Source organism: Urocitellus parryii, chromosome 2, assembly GCF_045843805.1.
Source record: "Urocitellus parryii isolate mUroPar1 chromosome 2, mUroPar1.hap1, whole genome shotgun sequence".
In the NCBI taxonomy this organism is placed as follows: Eukaryota; Metazoa; Chordata; class Mammalia; order Rodentia; family Sciuridae; genus Urocitellus; species Urocitellus parryii.
This window is the reverse complement of record NC_135532.1, coordinates 95,164,056-95,184,739: the sequence shown is the minus strand read 5'-3', so window position 1 is coordinate 95,184,739 and position 20,684 is coordinate 95,164,056. Positions and strand designations below refer to the sequence as shown.

At 45.6% G+C, this 20,684-nt stretch overlaps 1 protein-coding gene across 1 annotated transcript in view; it reads right to left on the bottom strand.

Moving 5' to 3' along the window:
- Col6a5 (collagen type VI alpha 5 chain) overlaps window positions 1-20,684 on the bottom strand; it is a 158,252-nt gene that overhangs the window by 98,725 nt on the left and 38,843 nt on the right. The gene's annotated exons all lie outside the window — the stretch shown is intronic.

Here is a 20,684-nt window from a genome sequence, read left to right as displayed (position 1 = left end):
GAAAATAGATAATGCTTAAGCTTGTTGAGCCCTTAACATGACTCAAGTTCCTTTCTCGGTGCTTTACAAGTATCATCTAAATTAATCCTCACCACAATCTTATAAACAAGCACAATTATTATAGCACACTATAGGGAAACTGAGGCACCAGGTGACTTGATAATTGGCAGATCTAGGAAACTTCCTTCACCAGACAAGGATATTGCCATGCCCATGGCCTTAACCACTATACCACGATCCTTATATTAAGTCCACATCTTTGCACAATGTACGCAGTCACAATTTTATTCCCCCTATCATTATGCTAATCAGGACTATTGCATATGTTCATAACAGCTCAAAAGAGCCAGCAGCTACCTCTGTTTTCTTCATTAAATTCTTGTGAGAATTGTTCTCTCACAGTTATAACCAATCTTACAAATTCAGTTCATCATCTTTCTCCACATAGTTCACAATTAATCAAATATCTTCATGAAAAAAATTAAATGCCATAGAAATTCCACCGAATCAGAGTTGTTGTTCATTTAAAAGAAAAAGAAAAAGAAAAAGAAAAAGGCCAAAATGACCAATACTCAAAAACAGATCTGCCTTAAATGAGATACCAAAGGTATAAGGGCTGGATTTTATTCTAGAGTTGATTTTTCTAGCAGTTCTTTTGAAACTTCTGACCATAGAGGTCCCAAGACTTCAGAGTGGCAGTTCTAGTATTTAGAAATGGGTTGAATCGCATCTCTAAGGCTCCTCCTGACTAAAATTCTCTGATTCTTTGATGCCATGATGGATGTTAAGCTGGAGGCAGACAGTGGCATCGACAGGTAATACTTTATAGGAATTAAATTTGTCATTTTCAGGTAGATCAGCCCCTAAAACAGACTTTGAGCTTCTAGAAGCTCCAAGCTTAAACAGCTAACAAGTGAACCAACTCACTCATTCTCACAATTTCCAGTGCTCAAACCCTCAGAGTCGGAATGGAAATTCAAAACTAGCATCAGGCCAGGCATGGTGGCACACGCCTATCATCCCAGCAACTCAGGAGGCTGAGGCAGGAGGCTCGTAAGTTCAAAGCCAACCTCAGCAACTTAGTAAGGCCCTAAGCAACTTAGGGGGACTCTGTCTCTAAATAAAATGTAAAAAGGGCTGGGGATGTGGCTCAGTGGTTAAGCACTCCTGGGTTCAATCCCTAATATCAAAAATTAAAAATTAAATAAAACCTAGCATCAACTTTGAGCCCACTGTCAGTGGGCTCTGGAACCCGAAGTCTCCACACTCTGAATGCTAGGCAGCAACCAGCTGGTTGTGTGTTTCCTGTGGGGATATTCATCACATGCAAATCAGTCACAAGCATTGGGGAACAAAACTTTCCAGGAGAAACAAAAAATAGGAGGAGGGTCTTGATGGAATAATGAATAATCATCTCCCTTCTTTCGATTACATTTCTTTGGTCATAAATGTCTGTAAAGACAAATAACACACACTCCAAATGGCAAACCCCACACTTCCTATGGGGCAGTCTGTTTTGTAACATATGGTATGGAGTCTTAAAGTGACTTGGTAAAGCAAGAGGAAAAAAAAAAAAAAAAGCTTAGTTTAGCAAAGTAAAAAAAAAAAAAAAAAACACGATAAAGCTTGCAACCTTCTGGCAGGTTCCGACACTGAAGGAAAATGGAAATTACTTAGTGAGTTATAATAATACAGCAAGGCGTTAGTGTAAGTATTGAGCCCACTGGGTTGGAAAAAAAATGTATGTAAACAGTTTATTGGAGGTTTACATTGCTAAATCCCTACTCAAAAACAACATAAATAACATTCTGAAACCACCAAACTTAGTTTCTTTTTTCTCTCTCTCTCTTTTTGCAGCTATGCAGCTAAAGGAGCAATAAATCCTTAAATATGGTTAAAAAATAAAGGTTAGACCATCTCTTCTGTCCTCCACCACGTTGCCCTTCTCCCCTGCACTCACCCTGCACTTTCCCTGGTTAATCCATCCTTCACTAGGTATAAAGGTACCACAGACAGGCCAAGACCCGGCTCTGGCCAGAATATGGACTTCCCACAGAGAGAGGATACAACTTTAGAAAATGTAACCTCCAGATTGTGAGGGCCTTAGACCACACATACGCAGCCTACTGGTTTCCAACTAAGAAGCTGAGATCTGTGGAGGTACATCCAAGGTCACAGAGTGGGCCCAGGAGGCAGAGTTCAAGATTAAAGCCCAGGCCTTAGTCTGTGGTGCTCGGGCCCGTGTCTGAGAGCATCTGGAAGGCATATTGATTGAGTTTTCCCATCAACAGGACCAACGAGGCCCAGTCTTGTTTTCCTAGGCTGTCTATCCATGCTGTGAGTGCCACGCAGCTCTGCTTCCTTTGATTTTCATGATTCTCTTGTTTCTTTCATGGCAAAACACCTCAGAGAGGCTATGCAATCCTCCACACCCCTAAATCCATCAACATGTCCAGACTCCCCTTCCAGCTTCATGGTCTGGGAAGTCTGTCCTCTTAGGATTCTTGACATTTAACCTCATTTTGCCTTGTTCTGTGGTTACTGAAATATCTCCCTTAATTCCTTTCTTCTCCTCCCCACTCAGACACACACACACACATACACACACACACACACACACACACACACACACGCAATCTCAAAAATCTATCAGCTTGTGGAAGGCAGGACTGAATACCTCATCTCTCGGTGTTGAGTGTCCCACCTTCCTAGCTCAGGGCATGCTCTAGAGTGGGTTCTCAAGAAACATTTGTTGAATCAAGTTAATTACTTAGGAGGTAATAAGAAGCTCCATCAATCCAGCCACTGCTAATCAACTGCCTATCAAACCTCACACAGTAACAACTCCAGGCATTTCTAGAACAAAAGGCCATGTCTAGAGTGAACTGAGATTGAAAAAGCAACGGCCTATAAATGGGAAGCGAACTCCACCAGTTTTAACAATTATGTAACAAAGTCATAACAAGTCCAAACAAGTCCTGGTGGAGGTGGTGGGAGGTAGGGGAGAACCTACTCTAGCAGGGAAGGCTGGGTGGACAGTCCTCGTTCCACTTTTGCAAAAAGCAAAGGAGAGATGCAAATGATGCCTTTTGTTTTTTTACTTTGCTAAGAAAGGAGAGATGCCATCCATTTGCCTGCAAATGCCATGATCTTATTATTTTTTAGTGCTGAGTAATATTCCGTTGTGTATATATGCCACATTTTTTTTTATCCATTCATCCATCGAAGGGCATCTAGGTTGGCCCACAGTCTAGCTATTGTGAATTGTGCTGCTATAAACATTGATGTGGCTGTGTCCCTGTAGTATGCTGTTTTTAGGTCTTTGGGGTATAGTCCAAGAAGAGGAATAGCTGGGTCAAATGGTGGTTCCATTCCCAGCTTTCCAAGGAATCTCCATACTGCTTTCCAAATTGCTAAGTGAAGTTAGCCAATCCCCAAAAAAACAAATGCCGCATGTCTCCTCTGATATAAGGGGGGTGACTCAAAAAGGGGAAGAGAAGAAGAGCATGGGAAGAAGATTACCTCTACATTGAGAAGAGGGGTGGGAGGGAAAGGGAGGAAGAAAGGGAATTGCATGGATGGTGGAAGGAGACCCTCATTATTATACAAAATACATGTATGAAGATGTGAGAGAAAAAAAGAATAGCGCTACCTTAGATTAGGTAGAGAGAAGTGATGGGAGGGGAGGAGTTGTTGGAGATAAGAAGGATAGTAAAATGAAACAGACATTATTATTACTGTGTGTATATATGTGACTGCATGACCAATGTGATTCTGCAACCTGTATACTCAGAAAAATGAGATATTGTATCCCATGTGATTTAAATGTATGATATGTCAAGGTCATTGTACTGTCATATGTAACTAATTAAAACAAATAAATTTTAAAAAGAAAGGAGAGATGCCAATGAGGGACTTTCCAAATCCCCCAGGGTCAACCCAGAGAGGAAGCAGATGAGGGACAGAGGTTTGGCAACAGTACCAAGACCAGTTTGTCCTATGATGCAGGGTAAAGAATATGAAAATCGAACATGCTGATTTCTGGTTTGGCTGGAGGCAGCTTCGGTCCAATGCCATGTGTATTTACTAAGCACCCACAATTCATGAAGCTCAGTACAGCAACGTGGGGAAATGAGGACGGAGACCTAGTCCTTGCCTAAAACAATAGTAGAATCTTTGCCAAGCCCGACTCAGAGTGTTTCCTCCTTGGTGGTCTTACTGGACTTTACATAGTTTCTATATATTTATGTACACATGACACTTTTGATAGATCACCATTTAACAAAACGTTTTTTGAGTGTCAACTATGTTCTCAGAACTGTTGTAGGCAGTTTAGATTGAGTAGTGGACAAAACAAAAAAATCTTGCATGAAGCTTTGATCCTTCCTGTTTATTTCTGCCTCCCCATCTGACTGGCAAACTTCTTTGAAGCAGAGACCATGTGTTTTTTGATACATCTGTGTATCTCCATGCTTGGCGCAGAGTGAATACTTGGTAAGAAAGGAGAGATGCAAATGAGGAAAAGGGAAAAGCAAATACTTGTGCAAATGCTCACAAAAACGAGGCAGAAGGAGGCCTCATCTCAAACGAGAGGATGTAATACCGCAGAAACAGAGTCCGTGTGGGAAAGGCTTCTGGGAGGAAGTGGCATTTGTCTTAGACTTGCGGGACACCGTAAGTGTGAACAGCAGACGTGATGGGGAAGAAGCAGATCTGGTGGCCATTGGAAGAGAGACCAGCAAGTGCTCTGGAGGGGAGCAAACGATAGGTGTGTCCTGGAGCTGGAGGCTTCTGCTTTGATTGTAGTCCAGGATGTGGAAGAGGGAGGGAGGGAGGGAGGGAGGTCTATGTAAGAAGGACAGAGTTGAGATGACAAGGTAGCGGAGGGCTTTAGATGGTCTAGGGAAAATTCAAGTAACTGAATTTTATTCTGTTGGCAACTTTGAGCCAATGATGTCTCTTGACTGAAGGAAGAGGGTGGATGGCAAGGTCTTGGGGGTGCGATGAAAGGGCTGATCCTTTGCATCAGGTGGACCTTGACCAGGAAGCCTCTGACTGCACTTCCCCCAAATGGAAGTTGTCTTAGGTATTAAGGGGAAGAGGAGATATCAAGGATCCAAAGTAGAGAGGTGCCTACAATTAAGAGTACACAGCACATCAGTAGAATCACATGGTCCCTCAAGATTTTCTTTTTTGGGGGAAATGTCTGCTATCTCCTTCCAAGGACATATTCATCAGAATAAATTAGATTAGAACTGAAGGCAAGAACGCTGTGCCACTATCTTCTAAAATTAAGACAGATAAGGCCCATGAGAAACATAGTCTGCAGCTTAATTAACAAATCCACCAACTGTCACATCCAACCCTGCCATTTATAGATAATTCATGGAACTACTATAGGCTCTTGGACACAAAGAGTAAAATACATAAAATATATACTGTATGCTCCAAGAGCATACAGTCAGTCTACCTGGGGGATCAAGACAATTTTGCAGAAAGATAAAATACAGACAGTACCAAATGCTAAGTCCCAAAGTAAGGGACTTACCTTTGTAAAGTCAGGAAATGTCAGAAGCCTGTGAAGTTTTTACTAAAATGTCACTGCAAACCCCATCATACAATATGTATGGCACCTACTTTGGTGCCAGGCACACAGTAGATGTATAGTGAGTTTGTTGAAAGAACAGATGAACTTGGGTGTTTCAGAATATATTGAAAAGAACTGAATCACAATGCAGTTTAAAAATAGAATATAACATTTCAGAGTCTCTCCTATGAAAATGTATCAAAAGCAACCAACAAAAGCACTTGATATACTCTTAAGGCTTTCAAAAACTGTGATCAAGGGTAGCAGAAAATATCAAAGAATCAGAGCTCATAATTAAAATTATAAGCTCCTTTCTGAGACTTGGTTCTCCAATCTACAAAGCAAGAGGGTCAGCCAGCAGCTCTAAAATGCTCACTTTGTGAATTAGGGCCCAGATCTTCTAAGGACATGGGCTCTGCCAAAGGCATAAAATGAGAATTCCATCCCTTGAAGTTCTGGGCCTCTCAGACTGAAGACCCTTCAGAAGGGCATGATGTCACCCTTCTTGCTGGAACATCGGCAGAAACTATAGTAATGCGTCTGGAAGTTTCCTTTGTCGGAGGGCACAATCATCAGGGTGGTTCCCCCCACCCCACCACCTTCAAGTCTTATTAATTACCTAAGCTCAGTACAGCAATCCCTATTCTTCTTATGGGATCACCAGATTTTTTTAAACAAAGATTTCCAGAGCAAAAGTGATAGAGTGCCAGGGATCCCAGCAGCCTGCAGCAGGGCCCGGAGAGCCAGGCCAACTGATTCGCGTGGCCTGCCCTGCGGCTACAGAAGGCGTGGCGCCTCAGTGAAGCCATTAATTGGCAAGCAGGGAGGTTAGGGAAGGCCATTAGGTGGAATCCCACCAGCCAAGCCCACACGGACCCTTGGGCCGAGCACGGGTTCTCAGAAGGGGAAGGAAGCGGTACAGTCCCATCCCCCACAGCGGACACCCCGCCGAGGCAGTCAGCGGCCAGCATCCGGGAAAGCTGAAGGATACACCGCCACTCTCCTTCAGAGTGCGACATCAAAACAGGTCGGTGTCATTCAGCTCACCCCCCAGACAGCGGGAATTCGCATAAAATCTCTCCTAGGCTTGCCGGGAGAGGGAGTATCAAGCTGAACCTCCATACAGTCTAGGGGGAAACCAGAGACACCTGACCTCCAACCCCTCCTCCCAGTAGCAGCCAAAAGGAAACCTGGCTAGCCAGCGCTGGGGGAGGGGCAAGCAGAAAAAATCAAAGTGATAGAGTGCCAGGGATCCCAGCAGCCTGCAGCAGGGCCCGGAGAGCCAGGCCAACTGATTCGCGTGGCCTGCCCTGCGGCTACAGAAGGCGTGGCGCCTCAGTGAAGCCATTAATTGGCAAGCAGGGAGGTTAGGGAAGGCCATTAGGTGGAATCCCACCAACCAAGCCCACACGGACCCTTGGGCCGAGCACGGGTTCTCAGAAGGGGAAGGAAGCGGTACAGTCCCATCCCCCACAGCGGACACCCCGCCGAGGCAGTCAGCGGCCAGCATCCGGGAAAGCTGAAGGATACACCGCCACTCTCCTTCAGAGTGCGACATCAAAACAGGTCGGTGTCATTCAGCTCACCCCCCAGACAGCGGGAATTCGCATAAAATCTCTCCTAGGCTTGCCGGGAGAGGGAGTATCAAGCTGAACCTCCATACAGTCTAGGGGGAAACCAGAGACACCTGACCTCCAACCCCTCCTCCCAGTAGCAGCCAAAAGGAAACCTGGCTAGCCAGCGCTGGGGGAGGGGCAAGCAGAAAAAATCAAAGTGATAGAGTGCCAGGGATCCCAGCAGCCTGCAGCAGGGCCCGGAGAGCCAGGCCAACTGATTCGCGTGGCCTGCCCTGCGGCTACAGAAGGCGTGGCGCCTCAGTGAAGCCATTAATTGGCAAGCAGGGAGGCTAGGGAAGGCCATTAGGTGGAATCCCACCAGCCAAGCCCACACGGACCCTTGGGCCGAGCACGGGTTCTCAGAAGGGGAAGGAAGCGGTACAGTCCCATCCCCCACAGCGGACACCCCGCCGAGGCAGTCAGCGGCCAGCATCCGGGAAAGCTGAAGGATACACCACCACTCTCCTTCAGAGTGCGACATCAAAACAGGTCGGTGTCATTCAGCTCACCCCCCAGACAGCGGGAATTCGCATAAAATCTCTCCTAGGCTTGCCGGGAGAGGGAGTATCAAGCTGAACCTCCATACAGTCTAGGGGGAAACCAGAGACACCTGACCTCCAACCCCTCCTCCCAGTAGCAGCCAAAAGGAAACCTGGCTAGCCAGCGCTGGGGGAGGGGCAAGCAGAAAAAATCAAAGTGATAGAGTGCCAGGGATCCCAGCAGCCTGCAGCAGGGCCCGGAGAGCCAGGCCAACTGATTCGCCTGGCCTGCCCTGCGGCTACAGAAGGCGTGGCGCCTCAGTGAAGCCATTAATTGGCAAGCAGGGAGGTTAGGGAAGGCCATTAGGTGGAATCCCACCAACCAAGCCCACACGGACCCTTGGGCCGAGCACGGGTTCTCAGAAGGGGAAGGAAGCGGTACAGTCCCATCCCCCACAGCGGACACCCCGCCGAGGCAGTCAGCGGCCAGCATCCGGGAAAGCTGAAGGATACACCGCCACTCTCCTTCAGAGTGCGACATCAAAACAGGTCGGTGTCATTCAGCTCACCCCCCAGACAGCGGGAATTCGCATAAAATCTCTCCTAGGCTTGCCGGGAGAGGGAGTATCAAGCTGAACCTCCATACAGTCTAGGGGGAAACCAGAGACACCTGACCTCCAACCCCTCCTCCCAGTAGCAGCCAAAAGGAAACCTGGCTAGCCAGCGCTGGGGGAGGGGCAAGCAGAAAAAATCAAAGTGATAGAGTGCCAGGGATCCCAGCAGCCTGCAGCAGGGCCCGGAGAGCCAGGCCAACTGATTCGCGTGGCCTGCCCTGCGGCTACAGAAGGCGTGGCGCCTCAGTGAAGCCATTAATTGGCAAGCAGGGAGGTTAGGGAAGGCCATTAGGTGGAATCCCACCAGCCAAGCCCACACAGACCCTTGGGCCGAGCACGGGTTCTCAGAAGGGGAAGGAAGCGGTACAGTCCCATCCCCCACAGCGGACACCCCGCCGAGGCAGTCAGCGGCCAGCATCCGGGAAAGCTGAAGGATACACCACCACTCTCCTTCAGAGTGCGACATCAAAACAGGTCGGTGTCATTCAGCTCACCCCCCAGACAGCGGGAATTCGCATAAAATCTCTCCTAGGCTTGCCGGGAGAGGGAGTATCAAGCTGAACCTCCATACAGTCTAGGGGGAAACCAGAGACACCTGACCTCCAACCCCTCCTCCCAGTAGCAGCCAAAAGGAAACCTGGCTAGCCAGCGCTGGGGGAGGGGCAAGCAGAAAAAATCAAAGTGATAGAGTGCCAGGGATCCCAGCAGCCTGCAGCAGGGCCCGGAGAGCCAGGCCAACTGATTCGCCTGGCCTGCCCTGCGGCTACAGAAGGCGTGGCGCCTCAGTGAAGCCATTAATTGGCAAGCAGGGAGGTTAGGGAAGGCCATTAGGTGGAATCCCACCAACCAAGCCCACACGGACCCTTGGGCCGAGCACGGGTTCTCAGAAGGGGAAGGAAGCGGTACAGTCCCATCCCCCACAGCGGACACCCCGCCGAGGCAGTCAGCGGCCAGCATCCGGGAAAGCTGAAGGATACACCGCCACTCTCCTTCAGAGTGCGACATCAAAACAGGTCGGTGTCATTCAGCTCACCCCCCAGACAGCGGGAATTCGCATAAAATCTCTCCTAGGCTTGCCGGGAGAGGGAGTATCAAGCTGAACCTCCATACAGTCTAGGGGGAAACCAGAGACACCTGACCTCCAACCCCTCCTCCCAGTAGCAGCCAAAAGGAAACCTGGCTAGCCAGCGCTGGGGGAGGGGCAAGCAGAAAAAATCAAAGTGATAGAGTGCCAGGGATCCCAGCAGCCTGCAGCAGGGCCCGGAGAGCCAGGCCAACTGATTCGCCTGGCCTGCCCTGCGGCTACAGAAGGCGTGGCGCCTCAGTGAAGCCATTAATTGGCAAGCAGGGAGGTTAGGGAAGGCCATTAGGTGGAATCCCACCAACCAAGCCCACACGGACCCTTGGGCCGAGCACGGGTTCTCAGAAGGGGAAGGAAGCGGTACAGTCCCATCCCCCACAGCGGACACCCCGCCGAGGCAGTCAGCGGCCAGCATCCGGGAAAGCTGAAGGATACACCGCCACTCTCCTTCAGAGTGCGACATCAAAACAGGTCGGTGTCATTCAGCTCACCCCCCAGACAGCGGGAATTCGCATAAAATCTCTCCTAGGCTTGCCGGGAGAGGGAGTATCAAGCTGAGCCTCCATACAGGCCAGGGGGAAACCAGAGACACCTGACCTCCAACCCCTCCTCCCAGTAGCAGCCAAAAGGAAACCTGGCTAGCCAGCGCTGGGGGAGGGGCAAGCAGAAAAAATCAAAGTGATAGAGTGCCAGGGATCCCAGCAGCCTGCAGCAGGGCCCGGAGAGCCAGGCCAACTGATTCGCCTGGCCTGCCCTGCGGCTACAGAAGGCGTGGCGCCTCAGTGAAGCCATTAATTGGCAAGCAGGGAGGTTAGGGAAGGCCATTAGGTGGAATCCCACCAACCAAGCCCACACGGACCCTTGGGCCGAGCACGGGTTCTCAGAAGGGGAAGGAAGCGGTACAGTCCCATCCCCCACAGCGGACACCCCGCCGAGGCAGTCAGCGGCCAGCATCCGGGAAAGCTGAAGGATACACCGCCACTCTCCTTCAGAGTGCGACATCAAAACAGGTCGGTGTCATTCAGCTCACCCCCCAGACAGCGGGAATTCGCATAAAATCTCTCCTAGGCTTGCCGGGAGAGGGAGTATCAAGCTGAACCTCCATACAGTCTAGGGGGAAACCAGAGACACCTGACCTCCAACCCCTCCTCCCAGTAGCAGCCAAAAGGAAACCTGGCTAGCCAGCGCTGGGGGAGGGGCAAGCAGAAAAAATCAAAGTGATAGAGTGCCAGGGATCCCAGCAGCCTGCAGCAGGGCCCGGAGAGCCAGGCCAACTGATTCGCGTGGCCTGCCCTGCGGCTACAGAAGGCGTGGCGCCTCAGTGAAGCCATTAATTGGCAAGCAGGGAGGTTAGGGAAGGCCATTAGGTGGAATCCCACCAGCCAAGCCCACACAGACCCTTGGGCCGAGCACGGGTTCTCAGAAGGGGAAGGAAGCGGTACAGTCCCATCCCCCACAGCGGACACCCCGCCGAGGCAGTCAGCGGCCAGCATCCGGGAAAGCTGAAGGATACACCACCACTCTCCTTCAGAGTGCGACATCAAAACAGGTCGGTGTCATTCAGCTCACCCCCCAGACAGCGGGAATTCGCATAAAATCTCTCCTAGGCTTGCCGGGAGAGGGAGTATCAAGCTGAACCTCCATACAGTCTAGGGGGAAACCAGAGACACCTGACCTCCAACCCCTCCTCCCAGTAGCAGCCAAAAGGAAACCTGGCTAGCCAGCGCTGGGGGAGGGGCAAGCAGAAAAAATCAAAGTGATAGAGTGCCAGGGATCCCAGCAGCCTGCAGCAGGGCCCGGAGAGCCAGGCCAACTGATTCGCCTGGCCTGCCCTGCGGCTACAGAAGGCGTGGCGCCTCAGTGAAGCCATTAATTGGCAAGCAGGGAGGTTAGGGAAGGCCATTAGGTGGAATCCCACCAACCAAGCCCACACGGACCCTTGGGCCGAGCACGGGTTCTCAGAAGGGGAAGGAAGCGGTACAGTCCCATCCCCCACAGCGGACACCCCGCCGAGGCAGTCAGCGGCCAGCATCCGGGAAAGCTGAAGGATACACCGCCACTCTCCTTCAGAGTGCGACATCAAAACAGGTCGGTGTCATTCAGCTCACCCCCCAGACAGCGGGAATTCGCATAAAATCTCTCCTAGGCTTGCCGGGAGAGGGAGTATCAAGCTGAACCTCCATACAGTCTAGGGGGAAACCAGAGACACCTGACCTCCAACCCCTCCTCCCAGTAGCAGCCAAAAGGAAACCTGGCTAGCCAGCGCTGGGGGAGGGGCAAGCAGAAAAAATCAAAGTGATAGAGTGCCAGGGATCCCAGCAGCCTGCAGCAGGGCCCGGAGAGCCAGGCCAACTGATTCGCCTGGCCTGCCCTGCGGCTACAGAAGGCGTGGCGCCTCAGTGAAGCCATTAATTGGCAAGCAGGGAGGTTAGGGAAGGCCATTAGGTGGAATCCCACCAACCAAGCCCACACGGACCCTTGGGCCGAGCACGGGTTCTCAGAAGGGGAAGGAAGCGGTACAGTCCCATCCCCCACAGCGGACACCCCGCCGAGGCAGTCAGCGGCCAGCATCCGGGAAAGCTGAAGGATACACCGCCACTCTCCTTCAGAGTGCGACATCAAAACAGGTCGGTGTCATTCAGCTCACCCCCCAGACAGCGGGAATTCGCATAAAATCTCTCCTAGGCTTGCCGGGAGAGGGAGTATCAAGCTGAGCCTCCATACAGGCCAGGGGGAAACCAGAGACACCTGACCTCCAACCCCTCCTCCCAGTAGCAGCCAAAAGGAAACCTGGCTAGCCAGCGCTGGGGGAGGGGCAAGCAGAAAAAATCAAAGTGATAGAGTGCCAGGGATCCCAGCAGCCTGCAGCAGGGCCCCGGAGAGCCAGGCCAACTGATTCGCGTGGCCTGCCCTGTGGCTACAGAAGGCGTGGCGCCTCAGTGAAGCCATTAATTGGCAAGCAGGGAGGTTAGGGAAGGCCATTAGGTGGAATCCCACCAGCCAAGCCCACACGGACCCTTGGGCCGAGCACGGGTTCTCAGAAGGGGAAGGAAGCGGTACAGTCCCATCCCCCACAGCGGACACTCCACCGAGGCAGTCAGCGGCCAGCATCCGGGAAAGCTGAAGGATACACCGCCACTCTCCTTCAGAGTGCAACATCAAAACAGCGGACACTCCATCCAGGCAGTCAGTGGACACCATCCGGGAAAGCTGAAGAATACACCACCACTCTCCAACAGCTTGCAACATCAAAACAGCCAGCAGCAGGACCCCGGAGATCCAGGCCAACTGATTCGCGCGGCCTGCCCTGCAGCTACAGAAGGCGTGGCGCCTCAGAGAAGCCATTAATTAGCAAGCAGGGAGGTTAGGGACTGCCATTAGGTGGAATCCCGCCAGCCAAGCCCACCGCCCACGCCCGGAACAGGCCCAGCGATCTGCCAGCATTGTAGTCACGACACCCCAATTGGAATAGGGACAGAGCAGAGCCGCCTTCCACTCCCGGAACAGGCCCAGAGAGCCGCCAGCGTGGTAGACACGTCACCCCAATTGGAGTAGGGGCACAGCCGCCGCCTGCACCTGCAAGGGAGACTTTTCAAGTATACAAGAGCAACATAAATAAATAGGGGGTAAATTTCAAAACACAACAGTTGCACCAAGCAGAAAGAAACGCGAGCAGTATGAAAAGACAAGGAAAGAAAGGTCCACAAGCAATGCAGGTCAACTCAACTTTAGAAGAGGTAATAGCTGCAACAGATGGAATATCAGATAAAGAGTTCAGGATATATATGCTTCAGATGATCTGGAGTCTCAAGGAAGACATGAGACAGCAAAATCAGACAATGAAAGATCACATTGACAAACAAATCCAGGAAGTAAAAGATCAATTTCACAGGGAGATAGAGGTAATAAAAAACAAACAAATTGAAATTCTAGAAATGCAGGAAACAATAAACCAACTTAAAAACTCAATTGAGAATACTACCAGCAGAGTAGATCACTTAGAAGAGAGAACATCAGACAATGAAGACAAAGTATTTCAACTGGAAAAGAACATAGACAGCTCAGCAAGTCTGCTAAGAAACCATGAGCAGAACATCCAAGAATTATGGGACAATATCAAAAGACCAAATTTAAGAGTCATTGGGATACAGGAAGGCACAGAGCTCCATTCCAAAGGAATAAACAGTCTATTCAGTGAAATAATACGAGAAAACTTCCCAGAATTGAAGATTGAGACAGAATCCCAAATCCTAGAAGCCTACAGGACGCCGAATGTGCAAAATCATAAGAGATCCACACCTAGACACATTATAATGAAGATGTCCAACATACAGAATAAGGAGAGAATTTTAAAAGCTGCAAGAGAAAGAAAGCAGATTACATTTAGGGGTAAACCAATCAGGATAACAGCTGATCTCTCAACACAGACTCTGAAAGCTAGAAGATCCTGGAATAACATATTTCAAACACTGAAAGACAATGGGCTCCAACCAAGAATTGTGTATCCGGCGAAATTAAGCTTCAGGTTAGAAGATGAAATTAAAACCTTCCACAATAAACAAAAGTTAAAAGAATTTGCAGCTAGAAAACCATCTCTTCAAAAAATCCTTGGCAAAACATTACAGGAAGAGGAAATGGAAAACAACATTGAAAACCAACAATGGGAGGTAGGACAGTAAAGGGGGGAAAGTAGTCAAAGAGGATAACAAATCAGGTTTAGTAACATCAATAAACAAATATGGATAGAAGAACAAACCATATCTCAATAATAACCCTAAATGTTAATGGCTTAAACTCACCAATTAAGAGACATAGGCTAGTAGAATGGATCAAAAAACAAGACCCAACAATATGCTGTCTACAGGAGACGCATTTGATAGGAAAAGATATACATAGACTGAAGGTGAAAGGTTGGGAAAAATCATATCACTCATATGGACCGCGGAAACAAGCAGGAGTGTCCATACTCATATCTAATAAAATAGATTTCAAGCCAAAGCTAATCAAAAGGGATATAGAAGGACACTTCATACTGCTCAAGGGAACCATACACCAACAAGACATAACAATCATAAATATATATGCCCCAAATAATGGTGCAGCTGTATTCATCAAGCAAACTCTTCTCAAGTTCAAGAGTCTAATAGACCAACATACAATAATCATGGGAGACTTCAACACACCTCTCTCACCACTGGACAGATCTTCCAAACAAAAGTTAAATAAGGAAACTATAGAACTCAATAACACAATTAACAACCTAGACTTAATTGACATATACAGACTATACCACCCAACATCAAGTAGCTACACTTTTTTCTCAGCAGCACATGGAACCTTCTCAAAAATAGACCATATACTATGTCACAGGGCAACTCTTAGACAATACAAAGGGGTAGAGATAATACCATGCATCTTATCTGATCATAATGGAATGAAACTGAAAATCAATGATAAAAGAAGAAAGGAAAAAGCAAGCATCACCTGGAGAATGAACAATAGGTTGCTGAGTGATCAATGGGTTTTAGAAGACATCAAGGAGGAAATTAAAAAATTCCTAGAGTTAAATGAAAACACAGACACAACATATCGGAATCTATGGGACACATTGAAAGCAGTTCTAAGAGGAAAATTCATTGCTTGGAGTTCATTCCTCAAAAAAAGAAAAAACCAACAAATAAATGATCTCATACTTCATCTCAAAATCCTAGAAAAAGAAGAGCAAAACAACAGCAAAAGAAGTAGAAGGCAAGAAATAATTAAAATCAGAGCTGAAATTAATGAAATTGAAACAAAAGAAACAATTGAAAAAATTGACAAAACTAAAAGCTGGTTCTTTGAAAAAATAAATAAAATTGACAGACCCTTAGCCATGCTAACGAAGAGAAGAAGAGAGAGAACCCAAATTACTAGCATACGGGATGAAAAAGACAATATCACAACAGACACTTCAGAAATACAGAAGATAATCAGAAATTACTTTGAATCCTTATACTCCAATAAAATAGAAGATACTGAAGGCATAGATAAATTCCTTGAGTCCTATGATCTGCCCAGATTGAGCCAGGAGGATATAGACAACCTAAACAGACCAATAACAATAGAGGAAATAGAAGAAACCATCAAAAGACTACCAACTAAGAAAAGCCCAGGACCGGATGGGTATACAGCAGAGTTTTACAAAACCTTTAAAGAGGAACTAACACCAATACTTTTCAAGCTATTTCAGGAAATAGAAAAAGAGGGAGAACTTCCAAATTCATTCTACGAGGCCAACATCACCCTGATTCCGAAACCAGACAAAGACACATCAAAGAAGGAAAACTACAGACCAATATCTCTAATGAACCTTGACGCAAAAATCCTCAATAAAATTCTGGCGAATCGGATTCAAATACATATCAAAAAAATTATACATCATGATCAAGTAGGATTCATCCCTGGGATGCAAGGCTGGTTTAATATACGGAAATCAATAAATGTTATTCACCACATCAATAGACTTAAAAATAAGAACCATATGATCATCTCAATAGATGCAGAAAAAGCATTTGACAAAGTACAGCATCCCTTTATGTTCAAAACGCTAGAAAAATTAGGGATAACAGGATCATACCTCAACATTGTAAAAGCAATATATGATAAGCCACAGGCCAGCATCATTCTGAATGGAGAAAAATTGAAGGCATTCCCTCTAAGATCTGGTACAAGACAGGGATGCCCTCTCTCACCACTTCTGTTCAACATAGTCCTCGAAACACTGGCCAGAGCAATTAGACAGTCAAAAGAAATTAAAGGCATAAAAATAGGAAAAGAAGAACTTAAATTATCACTATTTGCAGATGATATGATTCTATACCTAGCAGACCCAAAAGGGTCTACAAAGAAGCTATTAGAGCTAATAAATGAATTCAGCAAAGTGGCAGGATATAAGATCAACACGCATAAATCAAAGGCGTTCCTGTATATGAGCGACAAATCCTCTGAAACGGAAATGAGGACAACTACTCCATTCACAATATCCCCCCAAAAAATAAAATACTTGGGAATCAACCTAACAAAAGAGGTGAAAGATTTATACAATGAAAATTACAGAACCCTAAAGAAAGACATAGAAGAAGACCTTAGAAGATGGAAAAACATACCCTGCTCATGGATAGGCAGAACTAACATCATCAAAATGGCGATATTACCAAAAGTTCTCTATAAGTTCAATGCAATGCCAATCAAAATCCCAACAGCATATCTTGTAGAAATAGATAAAAGAATCATGAAATTCATATGGAATAATAAAAGACCCAGAATAGCAAAAACAATACTAAGCAGGAAGTGTGAATCAGGCGGTATAGCGATACCAGACTTCAAACTATACTACAGAGCAATAGTAACAAAAACAGCATGGTACTGGTACCAAAACAGGCGGGTGGACCAATGGTACAGAATAGAGGACACAGCAACCAATCCACAAAACTACAACTATCTTATTTTTGATAAAGGGGCTAAAAGCATGCAATGGAGGAAGGATAGCATCTTCAACAAATGGTGCTGGGAAAACTGGAAATCCATTTGCACCAAAATGAATCTGAATCCCTATCTCTCGCCGTGCACAAAAGTTAACTCAAAATGGATCAAGGAGCTTGATATTAAATCTGAGACACGGCATCTGATAGAAGAAAAAGTTGGTTATGATCTACACGCTGTGGGATCGGGCTCCAAATTCCTCAATAGGACACCCATAGCGCTAGAGTTAACAAATAGAATCAACAAATGGGACTTACTCAAACTAAAAAGTTTTTTCTCAGCAAAAGAAACAATAAGAGAGATAAATAGGGAGCCTACATCCTGGGAACAAATCTTTACTCCACACACTTCAGATAGAGCCCTAATAACCAGAATATACAAAGAACTCAAAAAATTAGACAATAAGATAACAAATAACCCAATCAATAAATGGGCCAAGGACCTGAACAGACACTTCTCAGAGGAGGACATACAATCAATCAACAAGTACATGAAAAAATGCTCACCATCGCTAGCAGTCAGAGAAATGCAAATCAAAACTACCCTAAGATACCATCTCACTCCAGTAAGACTGGCAGCCTTTAGGAAGTCAAACAACAATAAGTGCTGGAGAGGATGCGGGGAAAAGGGCACTCTTGTTCATTGCTGGTGGGACTGCAAATTGGTGCAGCCAATTTGGAAAGCAGTATGGAGATTTCTCGGAAAGCTGGGAATGGAACCACCATTTGACCCAGCTATTCCCCTTCTCGGTCTATTCCCTAAAGCCCTAACAAGAGCATGCTACAGGGACACTGCTACATCGATGTTCATAGCAGCTCAATTCACGATAGCAAGACTGTGGAACCAGCCTAGATGCCCTTCAATAGATGAATGGATAAAAAAAATGTGGCATTTATACACTATGGAGTATTACTCTGCATTAAAAAATGACAAAATTATAGAATTTGGAGGGAAATGGATGGCATTAGAGCAGATTATGCTAAGTGAAGCTAGTCAATCTTTAAAAAACAAATACCAAATGACTCCTTTGATATAAGGGGTGTAAACAAGGACAGGGTAGGGACGAAGAGCTTGAGAAGAATATTTACAGTAAACAGGGATGAGAGGTGGGAGGGAAAGGGAGTGAGAAGGGAAATTGCATGGAAATGGAAGGCGATCCTCAGGGTTATACAAAATGTCATATAAGAGGTAAGGAGGGGTAAGTCAAGAGAATACAAATGGAAGACATGATTTACAGTAGAAGGGGTAGAGAGAGAAAAGGGGAGGGGAGGGGAGGGGAGGGGAGGGGGGATAGTAGACAATAGGACAGACAGCAGAATACATCAGACACTAGAAAGGCAATATGTCAATCAATGGAAGGGTAACTGATGTGATACAGCAATTTGTATACGGGGTAAAAGCGGGAGTTCATAATCCACTTGAATCAAACCGTGTAATATGATGTATTAAGAACTATGTAATGTTATGAACGACCAATAAAAAAAAAAAAAAAAAAAAAAGATTTCCAGAGTAAAGACTACCTTGCTTATATTTTTAATACTTCCATTTGCCAAAATGTCACAAGACCTGTTATAGCACATGGAAATAAATGACATTGGACCAGAGCTACTTTCCAAATCAGAAAGACTCCAAATCAACATCATCACCAACCACACCCTCAATGCCTGACTTCCACTGAGGGTGCAGCCTACCTCCCTGTGGCTCTTGGATCTCCCCAGGAGTGTGTACCTCATTCTTGGAGCTGCTGCTGAAAAAAACAGAACAGGGCTCTATGTTTTCATTACAACTTTCTTAAAGAGGCAAAAGTTGTGGGCTTGGGATTCTCAATCTTGGATGCACACTGGAGAACTATTAGAAACTACTAATAGCTATTCCCACTCCAAGAATCTCTGACTCAACTGGTCAGGACTATAGTCTGAGAATGGGGATTGTTTTGTTGGTGCAATATAATTATACATAATAGTGGAATGCTATATTTATATATGCACATAACATAATTTGATTAATTTCATTACCCAATATCTTCTCTTTCCCATCCCTCCTGCCTCCCACTGATCTGCTTGCTTTTCTCTATTGATCTACCTTATATTGCTGTTATTATTATTTTAATTGGTGCATTATAGCTACATATATATATATATATATATATATATATATATATATATACATATATAATTGTGTATATGATCCATTCTGGTATATTCATATTTAGACCTAGCCTAATTTGGTATATTTCATTCCCCAATGCTTCTCCATGACTCCCTCAATTCATATTTCCCTCCCACACTTCCCTCAGCTCCTGCATACAAAAGAAAACATGACATTTCATTTTCTGAGTCTGGCTTATTTCATTTAGCTTAAATATTCCTCAATTCCATACATTTACCCATGAATGATACAATTTCACTCTTCTTTATGTCTGAGTAAAACTCCATTCTGTATATATACCACCTTTTCTTTCTTTTTTTAAAAAAAAAAATTATAGTAGCTTTATTTATAATTGTCCCAAACTGGAGGCAACCAAGATATCCCTCAACAGATGAGTGAATAAACAAATTATGGTTACATTCATACAAAAGCATTGTATTCACTGATTATAATAAATGAACTATTATACCACATCTTCTTTATCCATTCATCTGTTGATGGGCACCTAGACTAGTTCCGTAGCTTGACTATTGTAAATTCTGCTGCTATGAACATAGATACCCATGTTATCACTGTAGTATGCTGATTTTAGATCTTTTGGATAAATACCAAGGAGTAGTATAGCTGGGTTATATGGTGGTTGCTTTTCTAGTCTTTTGAGAAATCTCCATACTGTCTTCCAAAGTGTAACCTTCAATCCCACCAACAATGTATAAATGTACCTTTTCCCCAATATCCTCACCAGCAATTTTTGTTCTTTGTATTCTTGATGACTGCCATTCTAACTGGAATGAGATGAAATCTGTGTACTTTGGATTTGCATTTCCCTGATTGCTAAGGATGTTGAACAATTTATCAAACATCTGTTAGCCATTTGTATTTCTTCGTTTGAGAAATGTCCATTTAGATTTTTTTGCCCATTCTGGAATGGGTTGTTGTGGGAGGGGAATGTTAATTTTTTTTTTAGTTCTTTATATATTCTGAAAATTAACCCCCTCTCAGAAAAATAGCTGGCAAAAATTTTCTCTCATCCTATAGACTCTCTTTCTTTGTGTTCTTGTTTCCTTTGCTCTTCAGAAGCCTTTTAATTTGATGTTATCCCATTTATTGAATCTTGATTTTATTTCTTGAGCTTTAGGAGTTTTTTTTTTTTTAAGGAAGTCAGTGCCTGGGCCAATATGTTAAAGTGTTAGCCTTATGTTTTCTTCTAGCAGTTTCAGTGTTTCTGATCTAATTTCTAGGTCTTTGATCCACTTTGAGTTGATTTTTTGTGCAGGCGGGGAAGATAGGGGTGAGTGTATATTCATTCTTCTACAGATGAATATACAGTTTTCCTAGCACCATTGGTTTAAAAGGCTGTCTTTTCTTCCAATGTATGTTTTTGGCCCTTTGGTCAAGGATCAAACGACTATATGTGGATTTGTCTTTGTGTCTTCTATTCTAAATTCCATTGGTTTTTATGCCAATATCATGCTGTTTTGTTCCTATAGCTCTGAGCATAACTTCAGATCAGGTATTGTGAAGCCTCCAGCATTGCTTTTTTGGCTTTGAATTTGCTTTGGCTATTCTGGGTCTTTTATTTGTCTTGCAAATGAATATTAGGATTGTTTTTTTTTCTAGTTCTGTGAAGAATGTCAC